The sequence below is a fragment of the Aphelocoma coerulescens genome, chromosome 5, assembly GCF_041296385.1.
Source record: "Aphelocoma coerulescens isolate FSJ_1873_10779 chromosome 5, UR_Acoe_1.0, whole genome shotgun sequence".
Taxonomy (NCBI): Eukaryota; Metazoa; Chordata; class Aves; order Passeriformes; family Corvidae; genus Aphelocoma; species Aphelocoma coerulescens.
In genome coordinates, this window is record NC_091019.1 from 16,673,138 (window position 1) to 16,689,188 (window position 16,051).

At 38.7% G+C, this 16,051-nt stretch overlaps 1 long non-coding RNA gene across 8 annotated transcripts in view; it reads right to left on the reverse strand.

The window, feature by feature from the left end:
* Positions 1-724: 724 nt before the first annotated feature.
* The window catches only part of LOC138111304 (uncharacterized), an 86,018-nt gene continuing 70,691 nt past the window's right edge, over positions 725-16,051 (reverse strand). For 3 of the 8 annotated variants that reach the window (XR_011151317.1, XR_011151316.1, XR_011151314.1), the window contains 4 exons: positions 10,303-10,392; positions 4,305-4,373; positions 3,524-4,026; positions 1,375-2,828 (listed from right to left, as the gene is read on the reverse strand). This is a non-coding gene — a long non-coding RNA (uncharacterized lncRNA). Of the gene's footprint in view, positions 1,285-1,374; positions 2,829-3,523; positions 4,027-4,304; positions 4,374-10,302; positions 10,393-16,051 lie in introns of those variants that run through there. The other 5 variants (XR_011151315.1, XR_011151320.1, XR_011151319.1 and 2 more) reach the window with 5 other exon arrangements.

Genomic DNA, 16,051 nt, shown 5'->3' on the forward strand with positions numbered 1-16,051 from the left:
AATTGATTCTGCCTCATACAGACTGACACAGCACAGTGAAACGCTTCCTAGATTGCCTTTCCAAACACCATGGCACTCCCTGCCTGAAAAAAACCCACCAAACAATCCAGTACTCGGAATTGCAATGGACATCTCAGAACCACAAGCTACGATCGCTTTCAGTTTGATTTGAGTGCTCTTTGATTGTCTCTGATAGTGGTTTTGAAGCGGATTTACTAAGAACCAAATTGTGTCCTTTTAGAAACAGTTCACTTGGAGAACCCCACCCCAAGCTCAAGTGGTAGCTGTGGAGGTACAGGCATTTTCCTCAATATTTCATAAACCACGAGTCCAAGAGGACTCAAATTTAGTGAAGGAAAAGGAAATGATTCCCCATCAATCCATTTAGAATACTGAACTGAACTAGGTACTGTCCTGAAGACCACAGAGTTGCACATTTCAGATTGTGCTGAACAATTCAAGATGCCCCATCAATCTCATCCCTTCCACCACTGTTCCCATGCAAGATTTTCTAATAGTTTGCTTGAAAGGTTCCAATAATTTCTGTGTAGTGTGGGTGTTGAGCAGGTGCATGTGAAGAACAGGATGGTTCCCATTCAGGTGGCATGGAGTGATGACCTTAGGAATTGATGCCAATGTACTATGAGTGTCATAAGAAATACTGACACTTTATGGGTAACATTTCTCATATTTTTTTATAAATATCAACACTTGCACAGCTCACCTAACAGGACTGTGGACAAACCCCCTACCTCCCATCTACAGTTATGGCATTTTATAGCACAAGATAAGACAGGTGGGAAGTTCTGCCCTTTTAAAATCCCATGCAAAAAACTTAACAAGAGAAGTTGGCATGTAATAACTTCTCATCAGAAACTTTTTGTTCTCTAAGCACCAATTTGCGCCAAACCAATCACCTCTTCTCCCCTTTCCCTACCTCCAGCAATATCATATTTGTAGATTTGAAAATACTTAGATTTAAGGGGTTTGGTTGGTTTTAACATACAATAAGACCAGTCAGGAATAACAGACACTTGGTGGATTTTGACTTCTGTGGGGAACATCAGTCTGCTGGGTCTATTAATAGGACTAATGTTACCTGAAAGTACTCTTGGACTGGATTTGTACTGGACAGACATACATTTACTGCAAGGGTTGATATATGGAACTTGGAAAATCAAAAGAGCAGGTTAAGATAGTACTACTGTTCTGTTCTTACTCATGTTTATTCTTCAGTTTCTAGTCAGCTTGTATAACAAGGAACAGCTGCAGAACAGGCAGGATCTATAAATGAAAACAGAAACAACAAAATGTCACATTTTGATAGTATTAACTAGTATTTTCATGTGTGTTCACACTGGAGATTGTGCCAAACTATTCTGAATGTTCTATGAACATTCACACTTCCAAAAACTTTGACAAAAACTGGATTTCGGTTATGGTTCACACACGTACTCTTGCAGGAGGCAAGATTTTCATCACGTTCACCAGAATGCCACTAACTGAAGGAAATGCAATAAACTGAAATAAAAACTGAAAAGAAACAATTCAGGCTTTATTTGTAATAACATTGACAGTAGACAATGTTTTTCCTTCCACAAAATGAGTTATTCTTTTTGTTTAATAAATCTGTCCCCAGAAGGGCTCTGGAACAGATATTTGTGTTCAGTACTATGTGAAACTAACACATGCATGCAGACTCACAGCTCCCATTCATAGAATTTATTGTTACATCCAAAAAAAGTGTCTCTCACAAAGACACTTTATAGAGCAGGGATGCACGAGGTTTCTTTTTTTTTAGCAGAGCACATCTTTGTGTTCACTTCCATGGCAGCACTAGAACAGTGTTGAATAGCATCCATATGGGTAACTCAGTCCTGAAATCAGTTCTTTGCCTTCAGAAGATTGCACAAAAGGTGTATTTCCTTCCTTGGAACCAGACTTTAAGATGAGAGTCTCTCTTAGTGCACACAGTTAAATGTGTTCCAGCTCTATACTGAAAGCCACACAGGTGGATTTCTGCTCCTTAGCTGCAAAGTACTGCTCAATAAAGGTTTCTGTTTCCAGACAAAGATTAGATTTCAATGCCAGTAAAGTTGAAAACTAATTTCTGTTAAGGTGAGTGACTTCATTCCATTTGAAGAGCAACTGCATACATACAACAGAAGAATCTGCTATAATACTGTGGAGAAAGGAAAGTATGGTAAAGGTCTTTCCCTTGACAAATACAGTGTCACCATTCCAAAATTATACTTGGGGGGGCTTGGTTTTCTCTGTCAGAGTGTAGCATGGTAGCTGAAAGGTGTTTTATCACCAACCTTCTCAGGGTAGGTGAGGTTCCATATTTTGCCATCCAAATTTTATTCTCCACAGAACAAGGTATCTTGCAACAGCTCAAAGAACATATGGTTTTTACTATGTACTATCCAACAAAAGAGCCAAAGAAAATATCAAACGGGGATTCTGCCCATTGATTTAGGGCATTTAATCGAGGCTTCTCTTCACCTTAATGAATAATTCTGCAAAACTGAGTAGGCAGGTTCCCTACACTGTTCCCTTATTGCCTTCCTGGGAAAATTCTATTCCAGTCAAAGCACCTAACTGTGGAGTTTGGAACGTCTGTTCGAGGGGCAGGACTAAAGTCATGATCCTTCCTTGTTATTTTACATCACCTGGTTTGGCAGTTTGGTCCACCTTTCTCTCCTTATCCCCACAAGTGAATGACCCTCTTTATGATTTTTTTCTCTTTGGTACTTAACTTGGTCCTTGCATTGCACAGAGAATGTGGATTCTAAATGTGATCTGAATTCTCCAAGCTGGCAAAGTACCTGCAAGAATTGGGTTACCATACAATGAGAAGTTACAATCCTAAGTTAACTTTGTGATTATCTCTGTGATTTACCTTATTAAATGTAACTTGGTTTTAGGCTTGTCAATTACTATGTACAATTTCACGTGCTCCAAAGTAGAGCAAAGGTCCCCCAAATATTTTGCCTGTGGTTTTTTGTGCTAAACACTGCACAAACACACAAGGAAGCAGTTCTCACTTTAACAAACCATGCAGGCAAAGCAAAACCATGAAGTGAAGTTTGTACTGAACATTTCACTGTTAAAAGTCCCTATACAACTCCCTATTTTTTTACCAGAGTCTTAGTGCTAAGACACTGTATCATCACAGCAATTTAAAAATTATTTCTTAGGTATGCATGCAGCTGATATTTCACTGTCTCCTTTCACAGATTTCAGTGGCAACCATTCACACACATTATACGTGTGTTTAATTTTTTATACTGTGATTTCAAGATGAGGCTCGAGCCCCAAGGTGTCTTCATTAAATAACTGTATCTTTTTAATACACACACACACAAAACCTTACTTGGAACACTGCTGTCTCTGTGTGTGTTACTCCAGAATTGAATAAAGGAGAAAGTGGGAGGAGAGAGGAAAGTTAGGTTTTACAGAAGTCTTATTTTTAAAATGTAAGTGACGAAATCAAAGAGAGGTTGTGTCAAAATGTACTCACCAGTTCTATTGTGGTCTAAGGAAATTTCAGTTTACAAAGGTCATCTTGAGTTGTGGTTTGGGTTAATTCCTGCAAGGACTGGGGTCCAGCTTTCAAAGTCTCTAGTTTTGCACTAGAGAGAGGCTCAGAGGGGAAGAAAAAGAAGGCACTGTTGTTAAAGAATAGACCTATATGTGGTAACTAATTCATCACTACACATTTTCCTTGCTGATATCCTTAGTGAAGAGTTTTGTTTCTTAATTTTCTCTAGCATAGTAGTATTTTTGCATGCTATGTCAGATTGTGTTCTGCTTCAGGTTCCCATGCTAGGCTTCTGTCAAGGTAGAGATCTCTGTAAAATTACTGGGTCAGAATATGAAGCTGCTGGTCAAATGGGAAGATATAAGCCTCTCTAACATCACTGGCTAAGTAGTCCTTGTGGAGGTCTTTAACTCTTGGAAAAGAAAATGCTCTTCAGCAGGTGCTGTTCACATCGAATGGTGGCTGTGGTGGCTCCTCGGTCCCTGGAATGATATGAAAGAATAAGAACTTCTGCAGTCAATGGTATGAAGAACACTGCTTCAGTAAAGGCTGCATTAAACCTCTCTCAGCTCACAGCTGGCCTCTGTTCTTAGGGTTATTTCTATCTTTGAGCCATTGATAGGGCAATGTTCAATGCATGAACAATTCTAGCAGTAGGATTCAAAATCTGTCCTGTCTCACTTGTTTGTTACATCTCTGGTACTCTGTAGCCCTTTGGGATTTGTTACAGGAAAAAAAGTGCAGAAAATCTCCAAACTACCTCACCAGTAACTTTGTGAAATGCTTGCCTCCTCTTCCACCCTCCTTCTCACTTCAATGATAGATCCCACTAGAAATCACAAGGAAAAAAGAAGAAAAAAAAAAGCAGCAAGGTTAAGGCTCTCAAAGGATTTTCAAAGACAGCTTGCCATATGAAACTAAAAAGTGGCTCTGTATTACTTGAGTAGTTCACACAGATAACAAGAGGGTTATCATCACAATAAGTTTCAGAAGCATAACATCCACAGAGATGATTCACCACCTCGACCCTCACTCAGGCTGTTCCACTAGACAGAAAGCAATGCAAAGTTGAGAAAGCATTAAAGTCTTAATCTTGTTCCAGATCCATTCATCAATAGTAGTACTACTATTAAAAAAAGGCACAGAAGAGCTGAGGTTGAAAAGCACCTCCGCAGACTCTTTAATCCAACCCCTCTGCTCAAAGCAGGGTCAGCTACAGCAGGTTGGCCAGGGCCACACCCAGCTGAGCTTTAAATTTCTCCATGCATAGAGACTCCACAGCCTCCCTGGACTACCTGTGTCAGTGTCTGACCACCCCTAGAGTCAGAGCATTTTTCTTATATTTAATTAGAATTTTTTGTATTTTCAGTTTGTGCTCACTGCCTCTTATATTCTCACTGGATGCCACATTTCTTAGTGATGGTCCATAACTAAAAATTCTTCTCCCCAGCCCTGGCCAGTATTTTTTCTCTCTCAATTTAAATTCAGCTCTGACCCCCACATCAGGAGCCATAAAGAAGAACTACAGTAAGAATTGCCTTATTCTAATACTGAACCAGATATTCATTAAGGTTATGAAGTCACTTCTTCTTTGTCACGCTTCTCACTCCAACTTTCTCTGCTTATCTTCCAGCAGCATTTTTTTGTGACAGGAAATAAACAACATAAAGCATAACATTCAGTGAGAAGGCCGTGCTCTGATCACTAGCTCTCTTTGTGAAGAGTTATCCCAGGCTTCCATTCCCCCTGCTAACTATCAAGTAGCGGAACTATTTAAAAATTAAAATAATTTTTTTTTAAGTCTCTGCTAAGCTGAGATCTTTTCCTGGCAAGTTCACGGCTGGAATCAATTATTATAGCCACATTACCAAACAAACTAAAAATACAGGGCTTAATAATGAAAATCCTGGTACTACCTGAAGTATAATGGAACAGGCATGCTGCTGCAATAATTCCTTTAGGCCTAGAGAAACTAAGCAATGTTAATTATTAATCAAAAGCAAAGCACCCATTTTTAAACATTTTTCAAGGAGATGTGCTCATTTAATTTCTTGCTACTATATATTATTTTATATCAGTGCCTGTCACTCAAAGCCAGCAGCACTCACATCACTGTGAGGACAATGATCAGAAATAACACCCACAACCCACACAAACCAAGGCCTTGGGAAATCATTGAACTAATCAGTGTCTCTTCCTCCTTGTGGCTGTGAATAGTTCTGAAAACGAGCACCCCTAACAGAACCCCAGAATCACTAAGGTTGGAAAAGACCTCCCACATCATGGAGTCCAACCTTTGACCAAGTATCACCATGGCACTAACAGTAAAATATAGTTTAATCACTGCAGCAAAGACTACCGAAAAATATATATTTGGGCCCAAAAGTAGATTATGTTTGTTTCAAAACCACAGATATCAAGGAAATTTCTCCAAAAGTCATTTGGTTTAATAAGAGGTCTTATTTCTGAGCCTTCCCTGTGGAATACAGAAAGTTCCATCTTCTTTTGTTTCTTTACAGCCTCTTACATGGGAGAGGTGAAGAAAATCAGTTTGCTACATAATTGCTTAGTTCTGAAAGGACATCTGGGAAGGAGAGGTGAAAATAAAGTGAATGGAGGGAAAACTGCAGTCAGTAAAAACTAATGTGGATTTTAAAATGATACACCATCAAACAAAAGCTTTATAATCCAGACTTAAAATGCTCTTGCTACAGTCTTCTCATATTCATTCTTCATTTTCTCGTATGCTGATCTTGGCCATCAGTCTGGAATGATGTACTATTTTCTCACTACAACCTTACGGTTGCTGTGAATTAATTGTGTGCTTCTTTCAGTCCTCATTACAGTCTTTGACACAAGGATGAGTTTTCACAGAACTGAATGCCAGGATGTTCTGAGTTTCATTGAATATTCTCATTAATCCATTCTTAGGACAAAGACTAATGATAAAGAATAAGCCCAGATATTAATTATTTTATTTCTCATGGCAATTTTGGGGATGTAATGAGAATGGAATGATCACCCCTTTTTGGTTCTTAAAGTAAGAGGGTTTTTTAAGTATATAAAAAATATTCAAAATTAATTTATTCTTGTAATTAAACCATGATAAGACCAGAAGCTTAAAACACATCACATTAATTCATTTTTGTGCCAGTTTTAAGGGCCCAGACCTGTAAGTGCCAATTAGAGTGAGCAGAAGTAGAGGATACAGGTCAGTGAAGAGCAGAGTACCACAAATTATTTTTTTTCAGAAAATGTATGTGCTGAAAATATACAACAGTATAGTCCTAAGATATCAACAGGATGTAATATTATATCTGTTTGCATTTCTATTCATTTCAAATAGATGTTCTGTATTAGTGGCCGTACATTAGCACAGTTTCTTAGTTATCAATATCTTTCACCTCAGTATGAATGGTATATTAACTCATGGTATGTCTTGCCAGAAATCAGTGAATAGTTGAACTGTACCTCATCAGACAAACACAGTGTTTTTTAGAAACAGCTACACCCATCATGATTATTTTTGAGAGACTTATTACAGAGTAAAATCCATACAACTTTCATGATATGCCCGTCTTTGAAAGAACAAATACTGGGAGAGAAAATATATTATCCCATATGGGAAAGTCATTGGGGAAATCTAGGCTGTTTCAATTTTTCAGAGCAGCACAAGACCCTTAACCCTCAACAGCTTCCTCTGCTGGCCCTTTCTTCTAGAAAGTTAAGAAAGAAGGTAGGAGGACAAACTTCTCTTGTATTCCATTTAAAGCTCAAGCACCACACCTGTTTCTGCAGGAGGCAGGTGGGATATTCTAACTACTGAGGTGATTAGGGAGTTATTGATGATGCTGTCATTTACACCAGGACAGGAGAAGAGTGTGAAGAATCCTATAAAGACACATCATTACTTCCAAGTAATTTTTTAAGGTAAAGATTTCTGTCAATCCTTTTTTTATGAGCATCTTCAGTTCATCCCTAGATTTCATGGGTTTGGACTTATAGCATAGCCATGTTTTGATTTAGAGCAGAAACAATACATGACTAATTTCAAAATAATTCCATTAATTTGGAAGTGTTTCATCACAGAGAGGAAGTGATGGACATATTACCAAGGGATAGATCCTTGGTGTCATAATGAGTCAGTGAACAGGATGAAAGCAGTGCCTTGCCTGTGTGCTCAACCTATTCTCAGACAGTTCCATTGATCCTACTCATTGAGTGATTCCACTCAGTCTTCCACTGACCCTACTCACCTTTCAAATGCCCAGCTCAAGGACATACCTGTTGTTGGCCAACTCAGGGATCCTTGAATAAATACAAGGAATTATATCCCTGCATTACAACTTCTGAGCATTCAGTGACAGCGGCATGTTTGTGCTGAGCCACAAAACAGATCTCAAAACATGAAAGAGAAATGACAAACAGGTTTCTCTGGGAATATCTGTATTAATTTGGAAATTTTCCCTCTTGTTGACATTCATATAACTGTATGACTTCAGTATTTCTTACAGCCTTTTTTCTGAACAGCACAGTGCCTGTGGAATATAATCTATTTTCTAAGCATTACACAAATGTAGTCTATATAGACTGCATTAAACTTGTAGAGCAAGACCAATACACTAACAACTCTTATCCCAGCTGTATTCAGCAAAGTCACAGAATAACAGATATGTAGAAAATCCATCTGCAGTCTTCAAATCTAACCTGATGTTTCTAAAGCAGGCATTATTTTTTGTGTTGGTGGCTTAGTTTTTGGCTTTTTTTTTCAAGTGTTAGGCATCCATATGGGTATCTGTTGGACAGGAATCTATCCCTTTTACTGCAGGTTCTCTAAAGGCTCCCTGCAAAAATGAGAGAATCATAGAATGGTTTGTGCTGGAAGGAACCTTAATGATCATAGAGCTCCAACCCCCCTGCCATGGGCAGGGGCACCTTCCACTAGACCAGGTTGCTCAGAGCCCCTTCCAACCTGGCCTTGAACATTCCCAAGGATGAGGTGCCCACAGCTTCCCTGGGAAACTTTTTCCAGTATCTCACCACCCTCACAGAAAATAATTTCTCCTGTATAAAAGAGGAGAAAATCACATAAATAGATCAAAACTCTAGAGGACATTCAGAGAAACAAACAACAAAAACAAAAAACAAACAAACCAAAAAGTAATTAGAAAGACCTTTCAGAGAAATGTTTATTTCTTAAGTAAGGTAGTTTTAAAAATCCTAAACCTAGAGAATCTCCAGAGTAAGATCAGAGGGAAACAATGCAGGTTCATGTTCCATTTGGAAGATTTTGAAACTATTTGATCTATTTCTCTCAGTATCAGCACCCCACTGGGCACTAGGAATAAGCAAGAGGTGTGCAAGCAGAGAGTAAGGGAAATGTCTGGTTACAGAGATCTGCTTACAGCGTTTCTATTGAAAAATGAGAGACAGGACAGTAACCACGAGATGCTGAAACCTAGTATGGGGATCCTCTGGACAGTGCTCCATATGTAACAGATCTTAATTCTGAGATTTTTTTAGGAAAGAGAATTGTAACATCTGACCCATTTCTTTACCCAAAACAGCTTAAATATTGATTTGCACAGGCCAGATAATTGCAATGAATAAATCACAGAACAGAAAGTTACTCTACAAATAACTTCTAATTATGAAGAAAATAATACTTCACAGCACAAGAGAGAATAAGAATAAATATTCACAGAATAAAGTATTGTTTATAGTCCCTTCTCCCAACATTATATCCATGTCAGAAATTTCCTAAACCAGTATGTTGCATGAAATTAATTTTTCTGTGCTGTTGCCTCATTGACTGCCATTTGAATTGCCTTCCATGTCATTACACCAAAGGTGAATGTAGTCTTCTGTCTTTTCATATATTCTATTCCTTGTCAAAATACCATGGGAAGGCATTAAGCAGAGTGCTTTCCCACAGCACTGCAGCACTGACTAGGGGAGGCCAGAGGAAGGGAAAACATGCCTTTGGGAGTTGGCAAAGAATACACTGGGACAGGTAAAAGCTTAGAAGAGTTTGCAAGAGTAGAAACCATAGACTATGAGAAACTTTTTTTTTTGTTTGTAAGTACTGTTTTAAATAAAAATTTCAGACTAGAAATTAAAATTTAAACAATCTAAGTGCCTCAGAGAACCAGGCTCTAAAGCAGTCCCTTAATGGGATTCCAGCACAGCCTTTATTTTTTAATGTGAAGAAGGGAAAGGATTTGTCATTAAACTTTAAAAATAATCAAAATAAAAATCCTTTTTGTTTTTGTGGGCTGACAGTGCTACTAAGCACGATTGTGTTCACTTAATGGGTGTCCACTGGTAAGGAGAACTTTCTTCTGTGTAACAGGGGTTAGATTCAAATTTAAGTTTGTCTTGTCTGTTCAGTAAACTTTATTTTTCCAATCAAGTGTGCAGAATGTCGTGTCTGAAGTATCTGCACTTTAACAATTATATCTCAACTATTAGTATGTGTGCAAGCTCTTAAGGACTCACTGGTTTTACAATATGAAATAAAAAATTTCATGTGAGAAAACTGCACTAAATGGATGTGATCTGAAAGACTAATAATTGCTGTCTTTTCTATTATTTGATGTGAGAAGTACAAGAAGCACATTTAACATCACACTGAAAAATTTTGTGTGAGACAGTGACCCAAAATTCAGCAAAAACCTCCAGAAGACAGAATTGCCATCTTCCTGGTCTGCAATCCAAACACCAAAATTTTCCATAATGCAGAGAAAAACAGACATTACCCATTCTTTAGTCTCCTTTTTTTCAATCTTCCTCAGTAGCTGGTCACTGTAGTAAGGCAGAATCATATAGAATATAAACAGGAGATGCTGCTGTGGAGGAAACAAGCACATTTGTAAAGGACAAACACAGAATCTAGGAGGAAATCTTGGCACTGGAGGCCCTAAACTGCAAGACGAAATCTGTTAACAGTGTTAATACAGTAAGGTACCTCTTAAACTGAGCCTTCAGGCCTTGCTATTACTTCTATGTCAGTAATGAATAGTAAATGAAAATAAATATACAAGCAGTGTTCCTTGATCCACACAAGGTTTAATATATGCTGATTAGTATATATTTCCAACAACAAAATTATGGCTTTATACTCATCACTGGTGGACCTTGTTCTCACAATATTGCTACTTATTGTGGTAATGAAAGTTCGTTTGAAAGTTGAACCTGCAAGTGAGTGTACTGTGGTGTACACAGTGCATAGTTCCCATAAATTTAGCACACAGGAATTTATTTCAGCAGCTACAGCTTTCAGTAGTTCATCAGTTTTGTTTTGCATGAATGTAATTTACCTTTCAGCCACCAAAGGTTTACAGTGCAGGTCTTGTATTGAAACAAAAGTAGTACTGTAGCAGCTCTCACATCATGCTATTGGAGGGGTGAGAGAACCCTCGTATTTATTCCAAAGTTTTCCAAGCAGTTAAACTCAGACAGGGATGTAGATAGCTGCACATTTTTAGAGTAGTGTTAACATTCTGGTTGCACAAGGCTAGTAAAATTACAGTTTCACTGATGCAGCTGTAATTATTTCTGTAATACAAGGATGCATATTCTCTTCCTTGCTAATGTCTTAAAAAAAGAAACCACGGGAAGAAGAAAGGCTATTGAAATGCTGTCATATTGTGTAGTCACAGTTCTAAGGCAAAGAGAAATGCTGTGTCTAAAATGAAGTAAATCACTGCATCTCTGAGATCCTCCCATCCACTGGAAAAAGCCACAAATGAAGGTGAAGACAAACAGACATTTCAGACATTGAAAGTGCAGAGATCTGCAATGCTGTTCGGATTTATCGGTCTTCAGGAAGAATGACCAGTTCATTAGTGGAAATTTTACCTTAATAAAGCATAGAGAATTTAGCCAACTTTCTGCTAAGCATTTCAGCTTTTATAAAATATGGGCCAGCCTGGTTCTGGTTGAAGTCATTGGGATTTTTGGCATGGATTTCAAGATGAATAGCCAGTGGGTCCCAAGCAGACATGACAGAAAAAGCACACTCCCTCTCACCTAAAGTAGAGTTCAGATCAAATGCTTCAGTGGTGTATTTCCTGATGCTCTCGTCATGCATTAGGCATTTCTGTCCACAATAACCAACTTCTTCTTTAGTCAATTTTACAACTTCAGTTGTGTTTTAGAGAGGAAATCTAATACTAACCATGGAATCCTGTCAGGAATTCAGTAAATCAAGTGACCTTTTTATGGCATTTTAAAAGAAAGAAAACTATTCAGGTAAACTGACAAGTCCAAATAGGAATAGGAGACTCTAACTTGGTTCATGCTATGAATCAAAGACTACTACCCCTACTGGGATTGAGAGAGAATCTCTAATCCAAAACGAATTCAAACCAGTTCACAGGGATCCTTAAAGTTTTTCTAAAAAGGGAAGCCAAAATGCTGACAGCTTTATTAGAGTGTGTAAATCAAAATAAGATCCAATTCATTTTAAGTCTTCAAGGGTACCTTTCAATATGAATCCAATTCCCTTTAAGATACTGTTGCAGTTCTTAAAAAGTACTACATCTTGCTAAAATGTCAGAGGGTTTATGTTTTCACCAGAAAGGTATTTTGCCAGCTGGGCTAAAAGATGCCTCTTCAATAAGTTTTCCAGCAATTTCAGCTGAGTTCCAACACCTTTTTGTCCAGCCAGAAGTGCTATAAGCCTTGGTATTAAAGTGTTCAGGATCATCTAAGAGTCTAAGGAGTTATGATAACTTGTGAGACCTTGCTGTGGTTTAATTCCAGCTATCAACCAAGGCCCTCCCAGCCACTCGCTCAGTCCCCCACCAGTGACACCGGGGACAGAATTGGAAGGGTAAAAGCTGAAAAACTCAACCCATGGGTTGAGGTAAAGACAGTTTAATGGGGAAAGCAAAAGTTACTCACAAGCAAAGCAAAACAAGGAATTATTCCTAGTTTCCCATGGGTGGGCAGGCATCTCCAGGAGGCAGGGCCCCATCAAGGTAACACTGACTTGGGAAGACAAATGCATTACTCCAAACATCCCCCATCTCTCCTTCTTCCCCACACTTTCTAGATTGAGCATGATGTCATATGGTCTGGAATATCCCTTTGGTCAGTTTGGATCACATGTCCCAGCTGTGGCTCCTCCCATGCTCCTATGTACCCGAAATTCCTCACCAGTGTGGCAGTAAAAAAGCAGAAAAGCCTGTGGCTCTGTGTAAGCCCTGTTCAGCAATTACAAAAACATCTCTTTATTACACCCTCTAAGCCCTCCATGTCTTATTCTTCTACAACGAAGAGAGAGAGGAGAGAGGAGAGAGAGAGAGGGGGGAGGGGGGGAGGGGGGAGGGGAGGGGAGGGGAGAGGGGAGGGGAGGGGAGGGGAAGGGAAGGGAAGGGAAGGGAAGGGAAGGGAAGGGAAGGGAAGGGAAGGGAAGGGAAGGGAAGGGAAGGGAAGGGAAGGGAAGGAAGGAAGGGAAGGGAAGGGAAGGGAAGGGAAGGGAAGGGAAGGGAAGGGAAGGGAAGGGAAGGGAAGGGAAGGGAAGGGAAGGGAAGGGAAGGGAAGGGAAGGGAAGGGAAGGGAAGGGAAGGGAAGGGAAGGGAAGGGAAGGGAAGGGAAGGGAAGGGAAGGGAAGGGAAGGGAAGGGAAGGAGAAGAGAGAAGAGAAGAGAAGAGAAGAGAAGAGAAGAGAAGAGAAGAGAAGAGAAGAGAAGAGAAGAGAAGAGAAGAGAAGAGAAGAGAAGAGAAGAGAAGAGAAGAGAAGAGAAGAGAAGAGAAGAGAAGAGAAGAGAAGAGAAGAGAGAGAAGAGAAGAGAAGAGAAGAGAAGAGAAGAGAAAGAGAAGAGAAGAGAAGAGAAGAGAAGAGAAGAGAGAGAAGAGAAGAGAAGAGAAGAGAAGAGAAGAGAAGAGAGAAGAGAAGAGAAGAGAGAAGAGAAGAGAAGAGAGAGAGAAGAGAAGAGAAGAGAAGAGAAGAGAAGAGAAGAGAAGAGAAGAGAGAGAAGAGAGAAGAGAAGAGAAGAGAGAAGAGAAGAGAAGAGAGAAGAAGAAGAGAAGAGAAGAGAAGAGAAGAGAAGAGAAGAGAAGAGAAGAGAAGAGAAGAGAAGAGAAGAGAAGAGAGAAGAGAGAAGAGAGAAGAGAGAAGAGAGAAGGGAGATGACAATTGTAGACCTATCAAAAAACATTCACTATTAATGCAGTGAAAACAATAAATATAATTATTTTTCCCCAACAGTTTTCTGTAACAAGATACCTGTTACAGATTTCCCAAAAGGAATCAAAAAGCTCTTTGGATAAGTGTGTTTCATTTTATGTTCAACAAAATATTCCTTTAAAATATTCATTTTAGGTATACTAACTGTACCCTGCAGCAGCATAAAGCATCTAAAACTCCATCAGGTAATACAAGGAGGATAGTTTGTATTCTCAGAAATAAAACCCATAGAGAGGGCACCATGTCCATTTTTCCTGCCACTTCCCCCTACTATCTCCAGTATTGTTAGGAGATAACATTAAAACTGATCTTAAAATTATTCATCTGTCCCTCTTTGTCTTCCACAGAAGTCTCAAAATTTGCAATATATCAGAGGTACAGGCAGAGTGCTGCTGAACCTTCTTCCCTAACAGCCCTTTAATCCAGTACAGAGGAATTTGGCTCTACAAACTATTCTGAAGTGACTCTAGTTTGTGTTACATACCAAACTACTGTCAGCAGCCTAAGAAGAATTTCCATTTTTCACATTTTCATTTTTGATAGCATATAGTTGAGCTTAAAAACAAGTCTTCTATGGAATCTAATGAGAAGCTTTTGATTAAACAAATATTCTGTTTAAAAATGAATGCTTTTCAATAAATAACCATCCTATTGAATACTTCTAATAGGAACTTTCGAATGAGAAAAATGTTTTCATTTGTAATTTTTTTTCTCTATAACATTCAACTGTCAGCAAGCCCATTCATCACAGAAATTCAAGTTATCATCTAAAAATGCTATAAACATTACTATTTTTCTTCATTTCCATAAAAGTTTTGCATGAGGGTTAAAGGAATTTTTTCCAACTCTGGTAGAAGCTTTTTCTGGTTTTTTTTTTTTTCTTCATATAGTCTAGAGAGCTGGTAATTGTTGGCAATTGCAATTTGATTTTACATATTTAAGGAGATATGCAGCCAAATATTCTATCTCCTGCGTTTGTTGCACAGTTTGTTCCTTACAAATAGCTTGTCTTCATCTGTGTTAGGACCAGTGTATTCTGATTTAAATTTAAATTTATAGACAGAAAATTTTTATATTTGTCTACCTGTGATCATCTCAGCTTTTCTTTTCACTGTTACTATGGCCTGAAAACTTGCATGTCACTTCTGCTAACTTGCTGCCCATAGTATAATCAACCCAGCTGAGGCTGGACCCGTCATCTAGCCCATAGCAAAGGACATAGTTAAGGTCCCTTTCTGATCTTACTTTTAATGAGTATTAATGGCTGCACACACACTCCTCACTCCCCGGTATTCAAGGGGCTATAATTTCATATCCACTGGCTGGGGTGTAATTAACAACAGAAAGCAAGGCCCAGTGTGATATCAGAAATAGCCTGAAGTGAGCAGCGTGCTCTTTCAGGCCCTGCGTTCAGGGCCCCACTCAGCTCCAACTACCAATTATTCCAAAAGTCCCGAAAGCACATTCAGAAAGACATGAGCATCTAAATCTGATTGACAACAGCTTCTCTTGCATTGAAGCTTTGATAAATTTTTGGCCCAATGGTAATTTTTGAGATTTCTTCCTGCTTGCATCAGTTTTTCAGAGGACTCTCTCTGCTCTCTATACACGAGTCTTGTGTGTGTGCTTTTAAAAAACATAAATTCTCATTCTAACAGCAGACCCATAATTAGTTTACTACATTTTCAGTAAAGCCTCACAGCTTTCTTCTAGAACCAGAGCTTTGTGACCACTTAGTTTATTCTTCCTGCTTTGAACAGACTCAAAGCTTTGTTTCAGATGTCAGAACAGTGAGAGAATGTGAGCCATCGTGAGTGAAAAGATTGGATTTTCCTACTTGGTAAATGCTTCCAAAATAAACTTCAGTGTTGTTTCCATGTCTCCTATAAAATGCAAAAGGAAAACCTATGAGCTTCTTTTGCCTGAAATTCATTTGAAAAATCTTAAAGAGTCCATCCTGCTTATCCATGTTTAGCATAAGAACCACGGGATCAAACGATTAGAATGGAATGCCAAATGCATGTGTTTGCTAAATGAATATAAATGTAACCTGATTGTCTCCTCCTTGGTGTTTGGATCCTGACTCTGTGTAAGTAGTGCTTCCATCAGGGCATGAAATGTGCCAGTTTCATCCTGCCTTTAGTGAAATTATCACAACCCTACCAATTCAAAGAGTAAAATAAGGTGCATTGTTTATTGTTTGCCTACTCTGTGTTTTACTCTTTTAGTGCGACACAACTAACAGCACAATTGTGTGTTATCTCACACAAACCTGATTGCTAAAGACTAAAGAACTTGTGCACTTATAATAAT